Consider the following 24326-nt stretch of genomic DNA (forward strand, 5'->3'; position numbering starts at 1 on the left):
CAAAAAGAACTCTCAAAACTCAACAACAAGAAAACGACCTGATAAAAAATAGACCAAAGACCTTACGTCATCATATGTCATCAGAGAAATGCAAATTAAAACAACAATGAGATACCACCGCACCGACCACACCAAATGCTGGTGAGCATGTGGAGCAATAGAAACTTTCATTCATTGCTCGGGGGAATGCAAAATGGTACAGCCACTTTGGGAGACAGTTTGGCCATTTCTTACAAAACTAAATATACTATTAGAATGCTATCCAGCAAGTGTGCTCCTTGGTATGTACCCAAAGGACTTGAAACTTATGTCCACACAAAAACCTGCACACGGATGTTCATAGTAGCTATATTCATAATTGCCAAAACTTGAAAGCAATCAAGATGTCTTTCAGTAGATGAATGGATAAACACTGTGGTCCATCCAGACAATGGATTATTATTCAGCGCTAAAAAGAAATGAGCTATCACACCATGAAAAGACATGGAGAAATCTCAAATGCATATTACTAAGTGAAAGAAGCCAATCTCAAAAGGCTACGTAAGATATGATTTGAACTATATGACATTTCGGAAAAGGCAAAACTATGGAGACAGGAAAAAGATCAGTGGTTGCCAGGAGTTATGGGGAAAGGAGGGATGAATAGGTGAACACAGATTTCTGGGGCAGTGAAACTGCCCTGAATGATACTATAGTGATACATTTCATTATACATTTCTCCAAACCCATACAATGCACAACACCAAGAGTGAACACTAATGTAAACTATGGACTCTGGGTGATATGAGTCAATATAGGTTTGTCAGTTGTAATAAATGTACCACTCTGGCGGGAGATGTTGATAATCGGGGAGGCTAGGCACGTGTGGGGGCAGGGAGTAAAGGGGAAATGTCTGTACTTTCTACTCAATTTTGCTGTCAACCTAAAACTCCTATAAAAAAATAGAATGTATTAAAAAATAAGTGCATATACTAGAAAAGAAGAAAGGTTTACGTTTGTGGATTTTACCAAAGGAAATAAAATTTTGAATTTCAAGGTAGGCAGAGAATAATAGATTGAGAGAGCCAAGCCTGGGAGCTGCGTGGAGAGCAGTGAAGAACAGCAGTGAAGAACAGCCTGAACTAGGGACCCATAAATAACAGAAGGGAGGGATATTTCGTAGAGTTTGAAGGTAAACTCAACAGAATTTGCAATCATTTTGCTGGGTGAGAAGGTGGAAAGGAATTCTGAGAGATGGAGGACGAATTTCAGTGCCTCCATCGTCACGTCAAGAAGTAAAAGTCAAGTTTGGTTAGCGCCAAGATGTTTGAGACTTTTCTGACTGTGGTCATGGTTTTAGTACGAGGCTCATAGAACTTAAAAATTTCTGGGTGTTGGCTACCTCCTAACCTCGGCGTGGTTCTTGCTTTGGATCAATTTTAAAACGCAATTGTAAACAATGACTTCCTAACAAACCTGAGTAGAAAGAAGACCACAGATTTTTAGGAACTATCACTGATAAATGGAGGAAACCTAGGTTAGGTCTACAGATGTTCCGTTGTCACCGAGGGGTTTCCGTAGTGTAGTGGTTATCACGTTCGCCTCACACGCGAAAGGTCCCCGGTTCGAAACCGGGCGGAAACACTCATTCGCCGCTCCCTTTTTCTTTTTTTTTTTCCTCTTCTCTCTCCTTCTACCAATTACGTCGCGAGTTTTATAGCGACTCGTTTTACCCTTTCCGACCCAGTGCGTTCTAATCAATTACATGAGTGGTATCCAGTGCGCAGCTTTGAGGTGTGGAATACAGCCTTGTCTCTTCCTCAACGAAGTTAAAGAAGAAAGAGCCAGGCGACGCCCCAAGACAACAGGAGGTAACAACATAATGGAAAGAAAAGCCATCCATCTGCTGTCACCAGGCCAGGTGACGTTTAATAGGACCTGGAAGAAAGAGGAGTTGTTTGAGAAAAGACTAACGAGCCAGAAAAGAAATATTTCAGTTTGAGAGAAGATTCTTTAACAAAGTCATAACTTCAAGAATTGTTTTTACGGTGTAACAACATTTCCCTATCTAGTACCTTTTAAGTTCTCACGCCTTCTAGAAGTACTTGATATCATTGATCATCACTTTAGATTCCATTCCATTTTTAAGTGTCCTTTAAAATCCGGTCTTTTGACAAATGATTGCACTCTCAAACAGGGCCGGCTTTATGGATATGCAATCTATGCATTTGCACAAGGCTAGACACTTGATTTAATGCTTTGCTTGCTGGTTTGAAATTCTCAATAATTTTAAACAAAACGCTCTGCATTTTCATTTTGCACTGGGCCCACAAATTATGTAACAGATTCTTCTCCCAGATGCTCACAAAAGGAACAACCATCCAGTTTCGCCATTCCTTACAAGAAGCAAGAAGCTAAGAGCAATGCCAACCTTTGCTTGGCAAGGAATGTCGTGCACGTTACTAAGGATGAAGGGATGCATTTGTAGAATATAATACTTTGAAGACATGTCCTAGAATATCAAAAGAAAAAGATCAGCTAAAAGGTGAAAACTATTCCAGGGTTTGATGAATTTTTTCCAGCCTTTTATTTTAATCTAAGAAATGATCCAGGACTTCAGGTCTCATTTGCCTCCAGTCTCTTATTAGGCTTTTTGTTTTGTTTTGGTATGTTTCTTCACAAATCATCCTTCTTACTCTCTTTGAAGATATCATCATGTTATTCTACTTTCAAAACATTCAATGATTTCTTAGAGTCCAGCATCATGCCAGAAGGAGGAATGGTCGTCACAGAGTCAATTTATACAATATGCATGTCTTATCTCTTTTTTCTTGCCTTTTTTTTGAATTGTATTAAAAGCAAAAATGTTGAGACTGCAAGTTTCTTAGGAAATGTAGAAATGTAGCTACAAAAATTTCAAAGTGGAAAATCATAGTTCAACTCTAGATTATAGCATAGACTTTGCTAATTCATGGTGAATAACTTCCTGACTCCCTTTTCTACTCTCCTCTGCCAAGTGCCTCAAACATCAAGGCTCAACGTCTGAGGCTTCAATTAGGTATAAATCCAAGTTGTCTTAATCACTGACAAGAACTGCCCTTAAGGATTTCACCTTGTAAAACCATGAGGAGAAAGGCCTCGCTGGGATTCGAACCCAGGATCTCCTGTTTACTAGACAGGCGCTTTAACCAACTAAGCCACGAAGCCCCATGCCTCCTGCTCCCAAATCACCTATTATTTTACAAAATTTCACACATCAATCTTAATGTTTTTTATTCCAGCAATTTCTTTGGGATTTAAATAAAAAGGTGTACCTGGGCCTCAGCAGAACCAAAGAAGAACGTAGTTGTTGTAGAATGCGAACAGCGAGTTGAGTAGAGACATCTTCCTTTATGAAACGGTTCTAACATCAGGGACGCCCCTAGACTATAAACTCTGGCAGTTGGGTAGGGACCTTGCTTGTTTTGACAACCGTTACATTCCTTAGGCCTAGCACGGAGTCTGACTTCTCTTACAAACTGTCATTTCATTTGTTCACTCTGTGGTAAGTGATATCAGGAAAAATGCCCTGGATTTCATCCACGTTTTCCTCTAACTTTTGGCCCCCAGTGATTCTTGTCTCTCTGACATGCAAAATGTACTCACTCCCTCCAAGTCTGATTCCTTTACAACATCAATCAAAGTCCAGGATGGCATCACTGAAATCAGGTGAAGGTTCAGATGAGACTCCTTGGGTAGGAATCCTCAGGTAAGATTCTTCTTAATTTGAACATCTATATACTTAAGATACAAGTTACCTGTCTCCCAACAGACAGGCATAGGATAACCACTATACACACTCCCATTCAAAAAGAACAAAAACAGGAGGTACACTACTCCATGGTAATTCTAGAATCCATTGGGCACACAATGCTACTTTGTTAGGACTCAGTAGTGCTGTCTGGGAATGACTGTCCAGGGCTCTTGGCTCCACCCTCTGGGCTCTCAGTTCTAACACTCTGAATCACCAGTCCTTTTAATAGGAAATTTCACTTACTTGCAGCTGAGTAGTTTTCTTAGCCTACTTCCTTCCCGTAGCAGTCTGGGAGGTCCCACGTCCTCTTTTCATTTTGTACTGTCCTCTATCCCCTTTAGTCCAAGTTGTTAGTGTGCAACTACAGTTCTCTTTAAAAACCTGTGATTTTATGAAAGTTGTTGGAGTTTATTCCTTCAGATCTGGAGTTGGCAAACTATGGCCCATAGGCCAGATCTGGCCAGCTACCTGTTTTTATAAAGTTTTATTGGAACACAACCACACTCATTCATTTAGTATTATCTACAGCTGTTTTCCTGCTACAACAGCAGATTTGAGTAGTTTTGACAGAGACTGTGTGGCCCAAAAAGCCTAAAACATTTGCTATCTGGCCTGTTTAAGAAAAAGTTTGCCAACCTCTGTATTAAACAAAAGACTCATTCACGAACCTCATGAAAACAAGCCCTTGTCTGCCTTGGCTTTCTAGAAAGCTGCTGTAGGACCTCACTTTTAAGATCTGTAGAAGAACTTTTGTTTTGTGGATAGGATCTGTAAGGCATGTCCTTAGATTCTTAGGAGTTTGTTTTCTGTTTAGATACTAACTTAACTCACTTTGCGGTCTTAGCAAAGGATTTTACAATCATGCCCTTGGCTTCACCTTTAAACCACATTTTCTGACAGTGCTCTGGATTTGACTTTTGCCTGAAAGTCATTTTTTAATTTTAGCATCATTTTCCACCTAGAGCAGCTGGGAATTGTAAATGGTTTTCCTTTCAAACCCTGTAAGTTCTGGCTCATTTGTATTTAACAATTCTTCCCTTAACTTAAATCTCTCATCTCATATTTTATTATAAACAGCAAGAAAAGGCTGAGCAACACCTTCACAATTCTGTCTGGAAATCTCTTTAGCTAAATTAGCCAGTTCATAGGTTTGTTTTCTATATTCCATGATACTGCAGGATAACATTTTCCTTGGGATTCATCTGATCCATCTGTGGCTTGCCTGTAAACTTTGCTAGGGTGTCTCCAAACCTTAGTTGGGCTAACTGAGCTCCAATACTAAGGTTATACCTTTGTGAAGACCCCACCTGATGCCCCATAAATTATGAGGTCTCTTCACTATGGTTGGTGAGAACAATTCCGAGCCTTTTATGGCAGCTTACTGCTTTCCAGTGGTTCTTTCCCCAGCGTCATGGAGTTTTAACCCCACTCATGCACCAATCAATATCCCACCAAACATACAAGAGCTCTCTGCAGACCCTGGACGTCTCTCTTTGTGAAGCTTTCTCCTCCCTAGTATTCTGTCCCACATTCTAACTGCTTCGGCCTCCCTGAAATCCTATCGTTGTCTCCCAATTCAGTGTCTCTTTCTGGCTCTGTCTGAATTCCCCCTCACTGTGCAGAGGCCTAGAAACTGCCTCTAGGCAATAAGCTAAAATCTTTGTAAGACTCACCTCATTTGTTTCCCTTCTCTCAGGGATCAAACGCCTTCACCGACAGCAGGCGAATGTCTGAAAACAGTTATTTCACATCTTTATGTCCAGCATCCTAGTTGTTTATAGGGGAAGAGCAATTGCCATAGCAGTAAGTCCTTCATAGGTAGAAGCGGAAGTCCGTATCTTTTTCCAGTGCTCTTTGTCAATAGTATTATAATTTTAAGTTCCATCCATGTGCTGCTTGTACCTCTACTCTGTTACTTTTGACATTGCTTAATATTCTAAAGTATGTATTTACAACAGTTTACCTATCCACTGTCCAATAACAAAAATCAAGATTTCTTCCCATTTTAAAAGACCACAAATAATGCTGTGATTAACTTCCTTTCGTCTGCACACTCTGTACTTGTGTAAGATTTGAGGGGGTAGATAGCGTGGGGGAGGATTTACACCTACAGAGCAGAATAGCTCTGTCATAGAATGTAGATATCCTTAATTTAAATAAGAAATTCTCCAGAATGACTTCATCAATTTAAACTCCCACCAGCAGGACAGTAGGGTTCTTATATCCCTAGTCCTACAATAATTGATTTTACTCAGCTTTTTAACTTTGCCAATCTAATGGCAGTAAAGTAATATCTCTTTTTACTTTTTATTTCTGTGATTACTAATGATTTTGGAAAGTTTTGTAAAATATTTGTTAGTCTTCATATATTTCTCTCTTAAATTGCCTGTCCTATCCTTTGCCCATTTCCTTTGGATCTTGCTGATTTTCATGGCCTCTTGCTATAATATATATATTAAGCCCTTGCCATTTTTGGACAATTCAAATACATTCTATTATCACATCTATTTAAGATTTCTATTATGTGCTTTATTCTACATAGTCTTAATTTTAATGTAAGCAAATACTAGCATTTTTTTTTCTTTATTGCTTGTGCTTTTGAAGTTTTTGAAAGTTCTTCTCTGCTCCCTGGCACATAAGGATATTCTCCTTCATATACTTCCAATAGTTTTATTTTTTACTTTCACATTTAAGTATTAAACTTCACAGCTGATTCTACTGTGTAGCCCATGTTTAGAACAACATTAATAAAGTATTTTGAAAACTTTTGTATTTGGATTCTCTCTCTCATATGTTTTTTGTGAAACCCTTCAGTCATCTCCATCCCCATTCCCAACTCAGTTCTTGCCCCAGCACGGAGAGATTTGAATTTCCTTCAGTACTTGGTAGAAGCAGGAATCTCTCAGGCCATATCTCCTCCTTTCCTAGAAAGGAATGGAACCTTGATCTGGCCAGAGAAAGAACCCAGATCTGGACAGCCAAAGTACTTGAAGGGGCCATTCCTTGTACATGAATTTATCAGGCAAAGAGAAGGATCTGGATATGGACCCATTCAGTCTGAACATTCCAAATAAGGGTTGGGCTTCATTTTCATTAACTGAGATTCTGGGGAGAATTGTCCTCGGATCTGTTTGCTTGTCTGGTACAGCTGACACAACCTTCCCGTATTGTGGCGCTTTCCCTTGTTAACTGAAGGACATGTCACACAGTAGGCATTAAGTACTGTTATATAAATTAATTATATTCCAACCTGTGCTTCAGGACTTCATTTCAGCTCTGTCTTCTCCAGAGACCCCAAATTTCCATCTGGGAGCTTCTTTTGTGGATTCTTAACTTCCCCAGGACAACTTTTACCACAATTAATTGAGTGTAGTTAGCAGACAGTTGATGTTAGAGTTACCAGGGAGTGCTTGGTAAAATTAAGATTCTTGGGATCCACCCTATATCTCTTTAATTAGGATCATTGCAAGAGGGATTCTGGAATCTGCGTTTGTAATAAGTCTCCCTGGGGGATACTTTTGGCCTCTAGGATTGGATTCTCCATTGTAACAATTGCGGGCTTTTCTGGAAGCACTTGGAGTTTGGGGGCGCTGTCTTACTGTCTGTGTAGCCCACCCTGAGCTCAATGTGTTCCTTTTGTGGACATGTCGGGCTCTCGGTTAAAGCATTTTGTCATTAAAATCGGAGTCACGAATTTGAACCTCCTCTGTGTCCGTTAGAGATTTCCAAATTTACCCCCCAAGGCGAACTCATTTTAATATAATGTCCCTTGGGCCCCAACCCTGTTGCCTCCAATGCTTCAGTGAGTCTGGAGTGGAGGTTTGAATTCAGCAGGCAAAACGATGATCTCTTCAGGAAAAACTGGGACAGCGCCTTTGGCGAAGTAGAGGTAGTCGGTGGCGCTAACACGGTTTTTCTTTCTCTTTGGTGTCGCCAGTGCGATAATTTTTCTTACTCTCTGTCCCCCTCCCCCCACTAGTTTTTCTTTTGGTATCAAGTAAAAAAAAGATTTCTCTGGAACAGAAGAGGTGATCGAATGAGGGGAGCTCGGGAAAAGTGGGCTCTTTCTGAAAGCACAGAGAGCATGCTGTGTTTTCTCTATCATAATCCTCATATCTGAATGCAATTCTCCAAAAACAAATAATTCAATATTTTCTTAATGCGCAGCACAAATACATTGGTTCTAATAAAAAAATAATTGCCTCAGATGAGAGCCCAGGCACCGGGATGGCCGAGTGGTTAAGGCGTTGGACTTAAGATCCAATGGGCTAGTGCCCGCGTGGGTTCGAACCCCACTCTCGGTAGATTAAGTTTTCGTCTCTAAGATCCTTCCTGGGAGAAAACCAGCCTGTGGAAATATACACGATCGCATGTCTGTTTTTCTATCCCTTTGCGAAAACGCTATCCTGCTTTTTGTCTTCAAGCCTGAAGAAACTGCCTCAGTAGGCAGTAGTAAGTGCGTGCATTATTTTCTACCTAGGTCTTATCAGACTGCCGATATAAGGAAAAATCACCGAAGTCGATAGTCTGCCTAAAAGAGCTTTTAATATTCCAGGCTTCTCAGTTCCAAAAGCAATGGAACCTTGGTGGCCAACTGCCCTCCAGGCAACAGAAAAGAAGCTCTAATTCTCCGTAGCCCCCGGGAAGTGAGAAGCACGCGCCGGCGGATTCTCATTGTTTCCCAATCGTCGTACTCAGAAAAGCCCAACTCTGCTTGGGCTATCCCTCCCACTCATTCTGGAAAGCATGGTTGAATTCTCACCAGCAGAATATGCGTTTTGTTTTCGTTTTTGTTTTTTCCTAGTTTGACACGTAAAAATGCTCCCTTAGTGGAATTTTATTTTGCATTTCTCTGGTTATAGTGTCGCTGAGCATCTTTTTATGTTTAAGAACCATCTGTATTTCCTTTTCTGTGAACTGCTTATTAACATCCTTTACTCATTTTTCTACTTAGTTGTTGGGTCTTTCTCTTACAATTTGTAAGAGCTCTTTAAATATGAGTCGATTAAGCCTTGTTTTGATATGTCACAGGTAGTCCAGTTTGTCATTTGCCTTTGAAATTTGTGGTGATTTTGGACATGTAGACTTTGGACTATGCAGCTGAAGTTATCAGTCTTTTCTTCTCTTATTATGTCTGATTTAGACATGACTTTCCCCACTACAAGATCTACAAGAGTAACAAAAGAACTCTATGATTTCTTCTAGAATGTCCATGATTCCTTTTTTATATTTAGAGCTTTGATTTATCTGATTTTTCCTGTTTTAATGTGCGAGGTATAGATCCAATTCTTCTTTATTTCCAGACGACTACCAGTAATCCCAATACCATAACTGAATATCCATATTCTCCCCATCAATTGAAATGCCAGCAGACTAAATTCTATTCTCTTTAAAATTCAGAGGACCAGAAGCCTGGCGTCTTTAGGATGATTGGAAAGAGCATGGACTTTGGAACTCAACAATCATATGTTCTAATTCTGGCTTTCCCAAGGACTCTCTGAGCCTTGATTTCTTCATTTGTTAATTGGAGATAATAATCCCTACCTCACGGAAGGCAGCTGTAAGGATTAACAGACATATATCTGTGGGAGGCAAGATTCATCCTTGCCGAAGGTAGACTTTCTTATCTTTGTTTCTTTCCCATGGATGGGATAGAGGATGAGTGGAGGGTTTATTTTTTCTGAAATGAGACTCCAGATGACAAAGATTTTACCTGAATTGAAACTTTCTAAAGAGAAAACACAGCAGTCTCTTAGTGGTGGGTTAGCAACCTTGTTTAGAGTGTAATGCTGATGACACCAATGTCTGGGCTCCATCCCTATAGAAGTTTACTTATGTCACTTTTCCTCAAGAGAGAGTCAACTGCAGGTCTGAAATCACCATCCCACGCCCATCTCTGCCACAGGGAAGATCTGAACCTGTTGTATCTGGCACTTGTTTTTATTAAATTCTTCCAATCATCAATGATACTGGCAATTCCTACTCAACTCCAACTTCTGTTGTTGTTTATTGAGTAGGCAGAATTCTATGATGGCCCCCAAGATGCCCTCCCCCTGGTGAATAAGCCCTGCACAATCCCTTGGACTGTGAACATGATTAGGATACGTTATATAGCACGGTTGACTTTAAGAAAGGGAGATTATCAGGGGTGAGCCTGACCTAATCAGGTTAGCCCTTAAAAGGGACTGGGCTCTTCCTGGAGTGAGCAAGTGTTAAGTGTGAGAGGAATTGAGGGATTTGAGGGATTTGAGGGGAGGGAGAGTCTCTGTTCCTGGCTTTGAAGATGAAGGGGGCCAATGGACTGCAGCTGGCCTCTAGGAGCTGAAAAGCGCCCAGCTGACAGTCAGCAAGGAAACAGGGATTCTACCATAACCATGAGAGCTTGGAATGCAGCCCTGTGGATGATTTTAGCCTTGTCAGACCCTGAGCAGAGAACCCAGCCACCCAATGCCCAGATTTCTTACCTACAGAACTTTGAGTAGATAAATGGGCATGGTTTTAATCTGCTAAATTGTGATAATGTGTCATACAGCAACAGAAAACTAATAGATTTCTATTTATTTGTTTATTTTTAAAAGCAAATAACGTAAAATGCAAAGATGGAAACGTTATAGTAGAAAATTGAGTTGTGTAGGGTGGGGGCCACTCTCCATCTAAATACCTTGCTCTCCCTGTCCCTTTCCTGGGGTCCTGCTACTGAATCTCTGAGTGACCCTCACACACTTCCTCCCAATGGATACCTGGAAACTGATATTAATTTATGTTTTAGATTAATATAAGCATATGTTCCCTAAGTGTATAATTTATATATATATATATATATAAATTTGTACTTGTAGATATTAATTTCACATCTAACATGTAATGTAACAATAGCTACCAAGTCATCCCTTAAACTAATATTTTGCAGCATGCATTTTGACATTAGGAATGCAGCACTGGGGGAAAAAAAACTGTCTCTACTCTCCCAGGCTTTCTGGGTAGAGGAAGAGACCTATAGGTGGCTTTTCTTTTCAACAGGAAACTGATTCAAAGAGGCAAAATGAGGCTATCTGGACTGTTTTCGTCTTTGCACAAAAATTGTAAATCTAGCCACACTCCTGCCACCTCACTCTGGGCCATCCTGTCTTTACCAATTGTATTAGTCAGGCTTCTCCAGAGAAACAGAATCAACAGGATATATATATATGAAAATAATTATAAGGAATTGGCTTACAAGATTATGGAGGCTGACAGGTCTTAAGATCTGCAGTTGATGAGCTGGAGACCCAAGAGAGCTGATGGTGTAGTTCCAGTCCAAAGAACAGCAGGCCTGAGACTCAGGAAGGGCCAATGTTTCAGTTCAAGTCTGAAGGCAGGAATAAACTGATGTCCTAGCTCAAAGGCTGTCAGGTAGGAGGAGTTCCTTCTTCTTCAGTGTAGGGCTAGCTTTTTTTTTATATTCAGGCCTTGAACTGATTGGATGAGGCCCACCCACATTAGGGAGGACAATCTGCTTTACTCAGTCTATTGCTTTAAATGTTAAACTCATCCAAAAACACCCTCACGGAAACACCCAGAGTAATGTTTGACCAAATATCTGACAACCCCATGACCCAGTCAAGTTGACACATAAAATTAACCATCACACCAGTTCAGTGTAAGAGAAAACAAGATTAAAAAATAAGGAAAAACAATTTTCACCAACCTTAGCATAGTAAGAATGAAAGAAACAGATGCAATATTTTTTTGTTTAAATTTTTTTTGTTTGCATGAGTAGTATATTCACACAGTACAAAAATGAGAAACTATTAAAAGGCATAAGGCGGGCCAGCCCTGGTGGCCTAGTGGTTAAGTTCGGCACGCTCTGCTTTGGCAGCCCAGGTTCAGTTTCCGGGCGCGGACCTACACCACTCCTCTGTCAGCGGCCATGCTGTGGCAGTGGCTCACATACAAAATGGAGGAAGATTGGCAACAGATGTTAGCTCAGGACGAATCTTCCTCAGCAAAAAAAAAAAAAAAAAGAGTGAAAAAAACAATCATTCAATCCTTGGGATCTTTATACCAAAGATATATCCAGCACAATTGGGGAAAAAATGAAGGAAACTATGAAATAATTAAAGCAAAACTTTAGAAAGAATCTCTTGCCCTGGCAGCCAAAAGTTGATGCTCAGAGTTCCTTACTTGGGATAGGAGGCATCTGACCTACAGTCCACATTTGGTATTAGAAATAAGGAAAGTCAAAACAATAGAAAATTAGAACAATTAACATTCCAGTTTTTTATCAGGATTCTATGAATTTGCTTATCTAGATAGAAGGATCCCTCTAACAGTGGTCATTCCCTGGTAAAAAGATACATTTGCTCTTAAAAGGCAGTGGAGTACAGTAGTTCAGAACAGGGACTCTGGAGCAGACTGCTTAGATCCAAATAAGTCTACTTCTTACCTGAGACCTTTAAAAGGGAAAAGTGAGTGGACACATGTACACTGGAGCCCAATTATCTTGTCTCTCAATTCTAGCTTTGCAACTTACTCTCTCTGAGCCACAATGTCTTCATTATGAAAATAGAATTATAACTCGTACCCCACAGAGGAGTTGTGAGGATACACACACACAGTATGTGGTAAATAGTAAGTGCTCAATAAATATTAGTTTCTTTGCCCCTTAAAAGAAAATCATTCTCTTGCTTTACAAACTGTCCTTAATGAAAATGTTTCTGTCTAATTTCTATAGCTTTTAAAATATTCTAGACATTCATTTCTCACTTATCTAAAAAGTCTGTATCATCTCATTGACACTTTTATCAAACACCTGTGTTAGATATTCTCAGTGGAATGTTCCAGGCAATATATGACCCTAGAGTCTTTGGCATAAACCTCTAGCCAGGCAATCTAACTTTGGTCTCTAGGATCCCCATGCTGTACTTTTTCACAGCAATGGTTTTATATGTAGTAGGGCCAAATGGTTATTGCCCTTCTGGTGACATCAGATGACCAGACAGACGTCAGAGTGAGGAAGACCCCTCCACCAAACATAGACTGTACCCTCTCTCTGAGCCAGGGCACTGAGAGATCTGAATTTGCAACATTTGCTGAAATAACATTGTGGGAAAAAATTACCAGTCACAACACTACAGAGAGAAGAGGATTTTTATCAAAACCTAAACTTCACAGATGGGGAAGGAGCATTGTTATAGGCAATGAAATACCCCTGCAGAATAGGAAGCCCAGTAAGGGTAGATTTGTAGAATAATGGAGAATAGGCACCTACATAATCTAGGAGCCAAAAGAAAAGACTGCCGATCTGCTTCTCCTTCACACACACACACAATTCTACCCCTCTTCACTTTTCTCTGCAGTGAAATACACCTATGGTCCTGAGCTCTAGAAAGACAAATGAACAGAACAAGGAGAAGAAGTCAATTCTTTGCAGAATCAGTGACACTGCTCTTGGAGTAAGTGTGGGTGGCTAAGGAATACCCAATTATGCGTGGGGATTGAGTTCACTCTTCATTGAGTTCACTCTTTCCGCTTGGTTTTAGGCTCAGATTTGTCTCTTCTGATGAGATGGTATCCATGTGGCTTGTTTGAGATTTTAAAACTCCAACAGCTCCAAAACACTGGGAATTGCAACGGCAGAGGGCTCCTAAGAAATTAACTATACAGATGATTCTGGTGAGGACAAGCTCTAATTTCCAGACTTTAACAGGGCCCAGGGACTAAAGTGTGGGTTACCCATATAAATTTTTACTGTCAGCCTGTAACACACTGTCCCAGCTGGCTTCCTGGGCATGCGACTTATTACCATAACATGCAATGTATGTGGAAGCATATTTTCCCACTGAGCCTACGCAAGCGAGTACCAACCTCTCCCTTTTGAACATTCACTCCCCACCAGAAATAAAAGGCCCCTGCTTTCCCTTGCTTGGGGGCCACAGCTTTGGAAACGATTCCCCGTGGTTCCTATTTGCTGCAAATAAATCTTACTTTGTGTGACAACTACTTCTGGTGAAGGCTTTGATTTCAACTCACCAAGAAGAGGACCCACTTTGGTTCAATAACAGTCCTACACATTGTTTTCTATTCTCTATTGTCAAGAAAAGGAAATAATTCTTTCTCATACTCTACATTCTACCTGTTGTTCAAGGTATGTTTGGTGCAGAGAGATTGCTTCTTGACCCCACTTTTGGGGTTTATATTGCAAGACTGAATTACAGGAAGAAATCAAGAAAGAAAAAAAAAATTAAATAGGTTACTGGACAATAGGAAGAAGTCATGAAGGAGCATCATAAAGGACATTCATGCCCAGACACCAAAGAGGAAAAGGAGAAAGTTAGATGATTGACTCTTGATATAACTTCCACATATTTGAGACTATTAGACAAAAAGAAAAGGAAGATCAAAGAAATAAGATTTATGCACTTCCTGGGAGGTTAACTCACCCTCCTCAACCTCACAGAATCCAATGATCACTCACCAGATAGTAGAAATAGGGCAGGGCTGGATAAATTTATGACATAAGGAAGTTTATAGGTGACACTTGATGGATTAGGTCCCTGACTCACTTCCAAAATTTGCATGTAATGCATAAGTAATGAGAGAAACACAAAAGTGCCTGTCAACCCTAAAAAGGGGAAAGAGATAGATCTTTTGATTAGCCTATCCCAGTACTTAAAGGTTTTAGTCTAGTATCATGATCAATGAACTAAAATTATTTCATCATCACTGCCCCTCATTCTCCTTCTGCCTCCTTTGAGACCATTTTTTCTCCTAGATTTTTCTTTTCCTTTGCACCCTCCTAAAAATTTTCTAAGAAGCTAATCAAGCTAAAATTCCACCCTAACTCCAAGGCCAAGACATTCAGAATTCATTCCTGCTTCTCCTTACCTGTGACAATGAAGGTAAAAGCACAGGAAAGATACTGTTTCTGGGTCTCAGGGAATAACTGAGGGAAGTTCAGCAACAAAAACTTCAAGCAGAATGAGAAGAGAAGGGTGCCAATCATGAACGTTCCACCCAGCATGAAGTAGGCTAAATCCAGGAAGAATGACGGGAGAGAGAGAGAAAGAATATGATGAGTTTCTTCTTTTTTAGGGTCTACTCTCTGGTTTTCAGAGTCCCCAGTTCTAAAGGCAAATGTTGGTGGGTGTCAGTAGGAAGGAGAGGTTGTGAGGGAGACGGGGGAGTGCGAACTAAGGTTGCAGGTTAGTAAGGACATTTAACCCTCTCTGTTTAAACCAGGCCGTATTGGGCTTGGGCATCCAACACAGTTTCTTACTACTGCAGTCAGTGAGAAGTGCACCGACAAGAACATTGGAATCTCCAGGCAGTTCTAGTTCTGCCCAGGAAAGATCACCAAAGCAGGGTGATGGCCAGGAAATTACAGGTGAGGATCATGGCCTTGTTCAGTTTCTTTATCTTAAACCACCTATAGAGAGACACTACCTGACAAAGGGAAGAGGCAGGGAGAAGTTGCTTCAAACCCTCCAGATTTACTTCTCATCCTTCAAAAATAATTCCTAATGATCCCTCATTCCTAAAATTCTCTTAAATATTCCGTTCTAGCCCCAACATCTCCTCTATGGTTTAGCACTTTATTCATTTAACAAATACTGCATGCCCACAACATGCTATGCCTGAAGGTCTAGACTCTAGATTAACAGCCTCTCCCCTAAATAACTTGATCAGGTCCTTCTCTTGCTTGGAAGCCCCCTAACATCTCCCTGATTACATCTAACGTAATCCTTCAGGTGACATCCACGCCCTTCCTTAATCTCTCCTCAACTCATCATTTCAACTTTATTTCTATCTACTCCCCTCCAAAAATTCAACCTCTTTGCCAAAAGAAGGTCACCACACTGTTTCCCAAATCCTACATAGGCAAGATTTCCTGGAATGGACTTCATTTAAATCTTCCATTCCATTGCCCACTAGGTAGCATCCAAATATCCCTCACTCATTCAGTAAATAAATATGTCTTGAGCACCTATTGTGTGCCTACAGTGCCTACCATTCTAAGTGTCTAGAGTGGTGAAACCCCTTGCCATTGCTCATCCTTATCTACTAGTTCCTCTTCCCTCTTCCCATCAGCCAGTGTAAATCTATCCTTCAAGGCCCAAGCTTGAGTTGGAAACTTACCCAACAACACTGTCCAAACTGTGTTCACCCTGTGTGAACATATATGACAATGACTGACTGTCCTATCTCACATTCAATCATGCATCACCTCATATATTTATCTTTTCCTCTCTGAATATTTTGATTTCCTACCTAGACGAAATGTTCTGAGGAATTCTACTTATTTTTATCATCCATAGCACTCAGGAAAATGCTTTGTATAAAAAATGAGTAATTTTTGACTATAAAATAGAAAAATAAGAACAAAATAACAACAATAACAATGTCTCTATTGGTCTTCAGCTCTTTCCACACCACATCATTGATGAGAGAGGCAGTTTTGAGGTGCTAGGTACTACACCATTCTCATATCACGCAGTTTCCACTATTGTGTATTTCTATTTGTTTCTCATTACTTTTTTAATCTCCTCGACTTCTCTCCTTTAAACATATTGTTTTTGCATTTTTATCCTTTTTTCCTCTTTGTTCTTCCATTCTAAGTTAATCCCTACCTCCCCCAGCCACCCACACATACAGACAAACACATCCTTCTCTCTCTATATTCTCTTTGCCCTTATCCAATGAGGCTCAATCTTGCTCTCCTCTCTAACCTTCATTCAGCAAATATTTATTGACCAAGCCCATTATGTGCCGGGCTTGGCTCTAGGCACTGGGGATTCAGTAGTTAACAAATCATAGAAAGTCCCCATTCTCATAGTACTTGCCTTCTTATGAGTAGACAGCAAACAGACAAGCAGAGAACCATTAAACAGGCTGGGGATGGGACAGGGAGGTAGGCATTCTGTTACTATTTTATGTAGACATGGGAAATTAGACAAACAGAAGTCAAGAATGACTTCAAGGTTTTTGGATCCAGATCTGTAAAAACTGAGTTGCTCTTTACTGATAGGGGAAAGACCAAGTTGGATGCACAAGGAAATGAGAAGTAGTTTGATTTCAGACGTGTTCCATTCGAGATGCCTATCAGATATCTGAAGATGTTAAGTAATTGCATATATTAGCATGGAGATCAAGAAAGAGGCTTGGAGATTACAGTCCAGGCTAGAGATACAGGGATTTAAATTTGGGAAACATCCACAATACATGGGAATTAAAACCACTGAGAGTAAATGAGATCACCCAGGGTATAAGTGTGGCCCAAGGAAAGAAGTGATCCTACGACTGAGCTCTATGGTTTTCCAGTATTTCCGGAGGCCCAGAGATGAGAAGTACCCAACCAAGAGGTCTGGGAAGGAGTAGTCAGTGAAACAGGAAGAGACTAAATGAGAGTGGTGTCCCAGAAGCCAAGAGAAGAAAATGTTTCAAGAAGGAGGAAATGTCTAACTGTGCGAATGCCACTCATAAGACAAGTAAGGTGAGGAATGAAAACTGATCACTGGTTCAGCAATGAAGTCATTGTGACCTTGACAAAAGCTGTTTGAGTGGAATATAGAGACAAAAAGACTGACTGGAGAGGAGGGTTCAAGAAAAAATGGATGGAGAAGAAATGGAGATAATGACCATAGACAACTCTTTGAAGAAGAGCTTTTAGAAAAAGCAGAGAGGCTGCAGCTAAAGGAGAATATGGGATCACAAAGTTTTTGTTTTTTAACATGCAGGAAAGAAATATTGGTAATTTGAGTGAGAGAGGGCAGTGTTCTTGGGGCTGGCCATAGATAAAAGAATGAGTAAATTATCCATAGTAATTAGGAAGAAAGGCAGAATATATGCAAGTAGGTTGAAAGAGGAGATACCGAGAATGTATGGAAAATGTCTTCTGATTGCTTCTATTTTCTCAAAGGAATAGAAAGCAAGGTCATAGCTGAGGTGAGCATGGGGGAGGAGGTGTTGGAGATCTGTGAAGAGAGAGGTGAGAAAAAGTTATCTGGAAGAGAGGGCTAGGACACTGTGTGGGATTACAGGGTAGCGCTAGGGGTTCTCTCAAGGTTAATGGTCATAAATTCACAGCTGGACAAGTCAGCCTGGTGTGTTTCTCCAGTTTCATTCATCTGTATGGGTGTAGGCAATGAATATATAGAAATGCAGATTTTTACAAGGGTTAGAATTTCACAAGACAAGTATCAGGGAACAAGTGGGTTAAGAATGTATGCAAGAGCGGGGCCGGCCCGGTGGCGCAAGCGGTTAAGTGCGCGCGCTCCGCTGCGGCGGCCCGGGGTTCGCTGGTTCGGATCCCGGGCGCGCACCGACGCACTGCTTGGTAAGCCATGCTGTGGCGGCGTCCCATATAAAGTGGAGGAAGATGGGCACCGATGTTAGCCCAGGGCCGTCTTCCTCAGCAAAAAAAAGAGGAGGATTGGTGGATGTTAGCTCAGGGCTGATCTCCTCACAAAAAAAAAAAAAAAAAAAAGAATGTATGCAAGAGAGTGACTGTAATGGTGAACATGGAAACTAGTTGAATTATGGAGTGGGTCTGATAAGATCTAAGGCAGTTTTTATTTTTATTTATTTATTTTTTTAGATTTTATTTATTTATTTATTTTCCCCCCAAACCCCCAGTAGATAGTTGTATATCATAGCTGCACATCCTTCCAGTTGCTGTATGTGGGACACGGCCTCAGGATGGCCAAGAAGCGGTGCATCGGTGTATGCCCGGGATCCGAATCCAGGCCACCAGCAGCGGAGCGCGCGCACTTAACCACTAAGCCACGGGGCCGGCTCCTAAGGCAGTTTTTAAACCTGCAGCTCTTACAGCAGAAAAACATTAGTAGGGGCAGGCCCCGGGGGCATAGCAGTTAGCTGCATGCGCTCCGCTGCTGGCCACCCGGGGTTCGGATCCAGGGCGCGCACCCACGCACGGCTTGTCGAGCCATGCTGTGGTGGCGTCCCATATAAAAAATGGAGGAAGATGGGCACAGATGTTAGCCCAGGGCCAGTCTTCCTCAGCAAAAAGAGGATTGGTGCCAGATGTTAGCTCAGGGCTAATCTTCCTCACAAAAAAAAAAAAGAAAGAAAGAAAAATATTAGTGGACTGAAAAATCAACTTTGGAGGTCACAACCAACTTTTTTGACTTTGTCTTTCTATTATTTATTTTGGATTTTTAAAAATGTATTTAAATATGAGAGGACAAATATTTGGTACTAATTTTATATTTTTTCCTTATAAGTAGCAAAGGAAAGTAGTGGATTGTAAAACTTTAAGTTAAAAATACACAAACATACACAACTGCCTGTATAGTCTGGATTAAAATGTATTTATTACTGTAAGCTGAAGTAAAAGAAGTTGGAAAATATTGGTCTAAGCCACATAAGAGGGTTGCAAGAAAAGAGTAGAAAACAAGATCACTGGATGAGAGATCAGGAATTGGAAGCCCAGAGTACTGGAAAGATTGTCTCCCTGGATACTAAAATCACCAAGCATTATGACAGTAGTATTGGAGAATGAGAGTGATCTAAAGGCTTAAATGTTCAAGGAATAACAGGAATTACCCCAATATTCTGGAGATGACAGCAAAAATAAGGGAAAGGAGTGGTGAAATCTAGGAGAAAAGCTTCAAGGCTGGGAGTTTTTAGGGAGGAGAGAGGAGAGAACAGTCTGGAAGAGGCAATGAGGAGCAAAGGGAAAACCTATCCACCTCCAGGCCCAGTGGTACAAACGGTAGGGAAGAAAAACCAGCTACCAGTAAGAAGGGCTACAAGGAAAGCAGGGTCAATAGGAGAGAACCAGATTTCAATAGAGCAAGAGTGTGAAAAGAATAGTCAAAGAGACTGAGAATATAGGCAATTTATTCTGCCTGCTCATTGGTGGGACCACTTAGTGACATCATAAAAGTGGGAAAACCCTTCTGGCCCCACTATTATGATTTAATCTGCCTTTGCTAGCACAGCATATGCATTCTCAGCTTTCTTGGGCACTCAGCACAAAGCCATCTTTTGTTTGTGAATCCTTTCTCTGCTCCAGAAGTAGAAAGAAACCCTATGCTCAGAAACAAAGTCCAGAGTGACTAAAAGAGATGTCAGCATTACTTAGTGAGTAGCAAGTGGTTGACAGATTCTGGGCTTGGGGAGGGAGGAGGTGGAGGGCAAGGTGTAATTGATTAGAGTGTGGGAAACACTCCTGGATCCCCTGAACTATGGGCAGGTGGACAGCATAATAGGCCATACCCTCTGCCAGCTTCTCTCTCCCCTAGGCAAAAGAGATTCAGGCCTCCAAAAATACAAGGCCAAGGAACAGGTGGTATCTCTTAACTCTCCATTTCACTACATTAGCAATTGTGTGCAAGTGTAGCATGTAATTAACATTCAGTTCTTTGCTAAAGGGTCACCTTCGCTCTCCATCCCATATGACAGAGCACTCCTCTTTCCATCATTCTCTGTCCACTTACTCTATTTTTCTTCATAGCTCTTATCTACCAGAAATATTATTTTTTGGTTGTTTCCTCTCATTAGCCTGTAAGGTCCATGAAGGCAGGAACATTATCTGTTTCTCCATTGCCTAGAACAGTGCCTGGCACATAGTTACTGTCAGTAAATATTTGTTGAATGAATGAGCCCATCGCAGAATGATTGTGCTAGTGCTCAGCAAATGAGAAATCACAAGTGGAATATTCAAAACTGAAATGGTCCAGAGCTACATCTCTTTTACCACAGAACTAGTCAAACCTTCAGGATTGTCACAGCACTTTTAGGAAGAGATAATTGGAATTATGCTACTAGTAGGAATAAAAGCTCACTATAAACACTTGGGTCTTACTCCAAGAGTTTGATGACTGGTCAAGGAAGACTATGAAAAATGGATCAGTGATATTTCCGGAGCAAGATAGTGGAGTAGGAAGCCCTGGACCCTCCTTCTTCCCACAAATATACCAATTTAGCAACAATTCATGGACAGATTCCCTATATGAGACATCAGAAACTGGAACACCCTGCATCCCAGAGGAACAAAAAACTCGACTTACTAAAACTGGTAGAGATTCAGGACATCCTCTTGCTGGAGACCCTGCCCCTCACACAGTGCCAAACAATCAGGAAGAAACTCCCTAGCTCCCAGCTTCACCCAGGAGAGGGAAAGGGTTGACTTGCCATCCAGTGCCCCAATATTTCCGAGGGGGCTCCCCAAATGCTTGGCTTCTGTCTCACCAGTCTTGGAGCTCTGACGGTTCTGCCATAGTCTAGCTACATGGAAGAAAATGAAGGTGGCAGTTTGGGATGGTAGACATCATTGATCCTGCCTCTTGCTCAGCACAGAGGAGCTGAAATATCTCAGCTCTGTTTACCCCTGGAGAGGGAAAGAGTTGATCTGTGCATACAGCACTCAACTTATCCAGGGATGCCCAAAGAAGTAGCATCTATCTCACCAGTGTTGAAGTTCTGAGAGGTCCAGCACAGTCTAGCCAAAGGGGGGAGAACAGAGGCAGTGGCTTGTGCTGGTAAATACCATGGCTCCTCTATTCCCCCACTCCCCACCCCCTTACCCCCTGCTTAGCATAGAGCGAGCAGACAAAAACCACAGCTGCCTGCTTCTCCCTGAAGAGAGAAAGAGTTGGGAGAAGCCTCCAGAATCTCTGGCCAGGCAGATTGGTGGGGATCTTCTGTAGGAGGCCAGTCTATGAAGACTGGGAGAGGTGTCTGCTTTGTGTAATGCAGACACCAACAAAGAGTCAAGGAAAATGAACAATCAGTCAAAGATGTTCCAAACAAAAGAACAAGATAAATCTCCAGAAACAGGCCCTAACGGAATGGAGTTATACAATTTACCTTACAGAGAATCAAAAATAACTCTCATAAAGATGTTCACTGAGATCAAGAGCACAATGCTTGAATACAATGAGAATTTCAACATAGAAAAAGGAAATATTAAAAAGTACCAAAGAGAAATTATGAAGCTGAAGAACACAATAAATGAACAGAAAAATTCACTAGAAGGGTTCAACAACAGACTAGATCAAGCAGAAGAAAAGATCAGTGAGCTCAAAGATGGGTCACTGTAACTAATTCAGTCAGAGGATCAAAAAGGAAAAAGAATGAAAAAGAGTGAAGAAAGCTTTAGGGACTCATAACCAAGTCAACCAAAATACCCATTACAGGAGAAAGGACCAGAGGGCTTATTTAAAGATATAATGGCTAAAAACTTCCCAAATCTGGGGAAGAAAACAGACATCAGATCCAAGAAGCCCAAAGCACACGAAATAAGAGGAACTCGAAGAAAAACACACCAAAACACATAATGAAATTGTTAAAAGTCAAAGAATTTTGAAAGCAGTAAGAGAAAAGTGATTTGTCACATACCAGGAAACTCCCATAACACTAGCAGAATTTTCAGCAGAAACTTTGCAGGCTAGAAGGGAATGGGATGATATCTTCAAAGTGCTGAAAGAAAAAAACTGCCAACCAAGAACACTATGTAGCAAAATTGTCCTTCAGAAATGAAGGAGATATAAAGACTTTCCCAGATAAACAAAAGCTGAAGGAGTTCATCATTGCTAGACTTGTCTTGCAAGAAATGCTCAAGGAAATTCTTTAAGCTGAAATGAAAGAATGCTAAAGAACAACACAATAGCATAAGAAAGTATGAAACTTGTTGGTAAAGGTAAATCTATAGACAAAGAATAATGTATTGCTGTAATGGTGATTGGTAAATTATTTTTAATTCTAGTATAAAAGTTAAAAGTATTAAAAATAACTATAACTTAAAAATATGTTAAAGACACATAATATGAATAGATGCAAGTTGTGACAACAATAGCATACAATGTGGTGGGGGAGAAGTTAAAGTGTAGAGTTTTTGTATGTGATTGAACTTAAGTTGTTATCAGCTTAAAATATATTGTTATTACTATAAGATATTTCATATAATCCCCAAGGTAACCACACACATACACAAACTACCTATATAAGTTACACAAAAGAAAAAGAGAAAGGAATCAAAGTATATGAATACCAAAAACCAACAAAGGAAGAGAGCAAGAGAGAAAAAGACAGACAAAAGAACTACAAGACTAAGAGAAAACAATGAAAAAATGGCAATAGTAAAACCTTCCCTATCAATAACTACTTTAAATATAAATAGATTAAACTCCCCAATCAAAAGGCAAAGAGTAGCTAAATGGATAAAAGACATAACTATATGCTCTCTACAAGAAACTCACTTTAGATTTAAGGATACACATAGGCTGAAAGTGAAGGAATGGAGAAAGATATTCTATGCAACTGGTAACCAAAAGAGAACAGGGGTGGCTAGAATTATATCAGACAAAATAGACTTAAGGGAAAACTGTCACAAAAGACAAAGAAACACTTTATATAATGATAAAAGGGTCAAACCACCAGGAAGATATAATAATTATAAATATATAATTTATATATATTTATAAATAGCCAACATCAGAGCACCTAAATGTGTAAAGCAAACATTTATAGAACTGAGGGGAGAAATAGACAGCAATACAATAATAGTAGGAGACTCTAATACCCCACTTTCAATAATGGACAGAACATCTAGACAGCAGATCAATAAGGAAACAGAGGCAACTCCTACAACTCAACAGCAAAAAATAAAAATCTAATAGCCGAATTAAAAAACGGGCTCAAGACTTGAATAGACATTTCTCCAAAGAAGATATATGAATGGTACACAGGTATATGAAAAGAAGCTCAAAAGAAGCTTTACATTCAGGGGAATGCAAATCAAAACGACAATGAGATGTCACCTCACACCTGTTAGGATGGCTAGTATCCCCCCCCAAAAAAAAGACATCAAGTGTTGCTGAGGATGTGGAGAAATTGGAACCCTTGCACCCTGTTGGTAGGAATGAAATGGTGCAGCTGCTATGGAAAACAGTATGGACGGTTCTCAAAAAATTAAGAATAGAACTACTGTGTTCTAGCAATCCCACTTGTGGGTATTTTGCCAAAAGAAATGAAATCAGGATCTGGAAGAGAGAACACTCCCATGTTCATTGCAACACTATTCACAATAGGCAAGATGTGGATACAACCTATAGTTCATCAAGTGGATAAAGAAAATGTGATATATACATACAATGCAACATTATTTATCCTTTAAAAAGAATGAAATTCTGCAATATTCAACAACATGGATGAACCTTGAGGACATTATGCTAAGTGAAATAAGCCAGTTACAGAAGTACAAATACTGTAATATATATACTTATTTGAGATATCTAATATGGTCAAATTCACTAAATTAAAGAACGGAGTGGTGGTTGCCAAGGCTTGGGGGGAGAGGGACATGGGAAGTTATTAATCAACAGGCATAGCTTCAGTCAGTGAAGATGAATAAGCTCTAGAGATCTGCTGTACAACATTGTACCTATAGTCAACAATAATATATTGGACATTTAAATATTTGTTAAGAGGACAGATCTCACGTTAAGTGTTCTTTCCACAATAAAAAAAGAAAAATGGATCAGTATAGTTATGGACAAGAGAAAGAAAGCAACTTAGTGCAGACACAGAAAAAACTTACAGGACGATGTCG

At 40.3% G+C, this 24326-nt stretch overlaps 3 non-coding genes across 3 annotated transcripts; 2 read left to right on the top strand and 1 right to left on the bottom strand.

The window, feature by feature from the left end:
* Window positions 1-1550: 1550 nt before the first annotated feature.
* On the top strand, window positions 1551-1623 carry TRNAV-CAC (transfer RNA valine (anticodon CAC)). Its single transcript has one exon. It is a non-coding gene; the product is annotated as a tRNA-Val (tRNA).
* A 1489-nt stretch (window positions 1624-3112) lies between these two features.
* TRNAT-AGU (transfer RNA threonine (anticodon AGU)) lies at window positions 3113-3186 on the bottom strand. Its single transcript has one exon. It is a non-coding gene; the product is annotated as a tRNA-Thr (tRNA).
* A 4807-nt stretch (window positions 3187-7993) lies between these two features.
* TRNAL-UAA (transfer RNA leucine (anticodon UAA)) lies at window positions 7994-8076 on the top strand. Its single transcript has one exon. It is a non-coding gene; the product is annotated as a tRNA-Leu (tRNA).
* Window positions 8077-24326: the final 16250 nt, after the last annotated feature.

Source organism: Diceros bicornis, chromosome 14 (assembly GCF_020826845.1).
Source record: "Diceros bicornis minor isolate mBicDic1 chromosome 14, mDicBic1.mat.cur, whole genome shotgun sequence".
NCBI lineage: Eukaryota > Metazoa > Chordata > Mammalia > Perissodactyla > Rhinocerotidae > Diceros > Diceros bicornis.